Source organism: Myripristis murdjan, chromosome 10, assembly GCF_902150065.1.
Source record: "Myripristis murdjan chromosome 10, fMyrMur1.1, whole genome shotgun sequence".
Taxonomy (NCBI): domain Eukaryota; kingdom Metazoa; phylum Chordata; class Actinopteri; order Holocentriformes; family Holocentridae; genus Myripristis; species Myripristis murdjan.
In genome coordinates this window covers 2312667-2315166 of record NC_043989.1, presented here as the reverse complement: position 1 = coordinate 2315166, position 2500 = coordinate 2312667, and positions in this window count along the sequence as shown.

Below are 2500 nucleotides of genomic sequence, written 5' to 3'. Positions count from 1 at the left end.
ACAACACATAACTACACTGGGGAACCTTGATGAAAGCCAGTAGCCAGCAGCACGTGGGCGCCATGTTTTTATCTTTACCATTTCAAATAAAAGATTTTATTAAAGGAGACAGAGCACCTTGGAGTTTTTATTATTATTATTATTATTATTATTATAGTGAATATCCAGAAAAACTCCACAAACACCAGAAAAATCCATTTTTTGACTCAGCAGTGCTCCTCTTTCATCTTTTCTTTACATTAAACTAAATGTTGCATTCATGTTTGCTTGGGAGTCGGGAAAAAACAATCTCCGGGTCTCGAGAGTGACATTAAACTTGGAATTCCAGCTTAAGTGAATGAGTGAAATTTTTATGATAAAAAATAAAACTTGGCCACCCTGGTATAGCGCCACCCTTAATATTTTTCCCTTTTTTTCCACACTTATTTTGCCAGTTGAGTCTAATTGGTCATTGCTGCAGCTTTTCATGATGCAGCTTTTATTGTGAAATTTGGAAATGACAAAGAAAAAAAAAAAAAAAAAAAAAGGAGAACCAAAACAGCAGAAGCAGGGTCCTCTTCTCATCTTTGCGGACTGAGCTTTTATTGTGAAAGCTTCCACAATCTGTCATTGATCATGTGTTCTCTGTGATGGATCTGATTTAAAATGCAGTGAAGGACAAAACTCAAGCAGAAATGGACTGAAGGAAAAGTACTGACCTTAAAGAATACTCAGAAAAGTACAAGTACATGAAAATCTACTCAGTTACAGTAGCAGCAGCGTCCAGGGGCTGTAAGACCTGCACAAAACAGACAAAGTGCAAAATAATAATAATTAATATGAGATTCTGTAGGGAGAAACTGCAATACATATGTTAATTCATTAATGATTAAAATAGATGTGTTCCCTTACATTACACATGGGTCTTATTACACATTAGTCACTCCTGCCTGTGGCTTTATGCTTCTCATGGGCATCAGTGGTGAGAGGAAAATAGGTAAATTACACCAGTTTTATCCTTTAAAATTTATCGCATGCCTTATTTTTGACTCAGTCGTCTCTCCTGCTGAGACTCAGAGTCACTGCTGAACACACACACACACACACACACACACACACACTTACACACACAATGCTGAGGTTTTAGTCATGAGATGTGTTGTGTCATCCTGAAGATTTTCTGAGTATTCATGTTGTCAGTTTTGTTCCTGACAGAACACTGACTCAGCGCTCAGGTCACTTCAGTTCAGTTTTGCTCCTCCTGCTGTAATCGCTCCTGCTTCCTGTTTCCTGTCAGACATCTGCTGCCGCTCTCGTTCACACGGCACACAGCCGCCGGAGCCACGGCCTCCCTGCTACACCAGAACAAACACCACGGCCATAACAGCCTGCAGCTAACGGAGCTCATGTCAGTGCAACTAAGACCCCATTAATTTATTAAAACTGTATGTTGTTGTCTTTTTCCTTCTAACTTTTTTCTTGATACATAATTAAATGTGTTGTTGCATTTGTCACATTAATAAGAATCTATTGTTGTTGTTACACTGTAATAAATATTGTAATAACATCACATTAACATTTTAAATGATGTTTGTTATTTCAAGGTAATGTGGGGCCATTTTGCTGTAAAAGATGATGAAATTATTTAATTGATTGATTTAATTGATTAATTGATTCAAACATTAGAAATGTATTTATTTATGGTTCACAAAAGAGTTTACAACAGAGATGATTCCTTTGTTCCATCTGAAATAATAAGAGTTTATTTAACTGAATCCTGCAGAATAACTTGTTGCTGTCTGATGAGCTGAACCAGCCTGGTGGGTCTAAATGTGATGTTGCACTGACCTCTAGTGGCCACACATCAAACTGCATTTAAATCCCAATTAGCAGATTAAATGGGGCTAGATTGGTAATCTGGATTTCCACTCAGTGTCCACTTTCTCGGGACCACCTGTCCAGTCTGACCAGTTCAGCTCAGCAGCTCTGCCATAACTTCTACCTTTTAACAAAGTTTATAATGTTCAGTTTGTGTTGACGTTGTGCAGAATGTGTCACTTTAATTCTGTGTTTATTACTGAGGTTGTAGTTTGCAGAGGTCTGCTACTGGGTTACATTATATTGAGAGGTGTTTCTATTTTTTTTTGTCCCTCCTTCTTTATACACAACGAGGGGGGACAGAATACTGGAAACAGCTGTCAGTAAAGTGCAGTCCAGTCCAACAGCAGCACTAACTATGAGCTCAATGCCAAACACAGAAGTGAATGAACACCTCTATTACTGTGACAACAAGACAAGCTGAGCATTATAGGCAGCAGTAGAGGAAACTTTAAGGCACAACAGCTGGATTAGATTAGATTAGATTATACAACCAGAGCTGATAAACTGGCCACTGAGTTTATATGGCCTGCTCTCACAGTAACAGACAATGTAGAAAAAAAAACATATGAGGTCTCAGTCACATGTGAGACTTTTTCATGCAAGTTGGTTGAACTCCATCCAATGAAAACCACAATCTGGG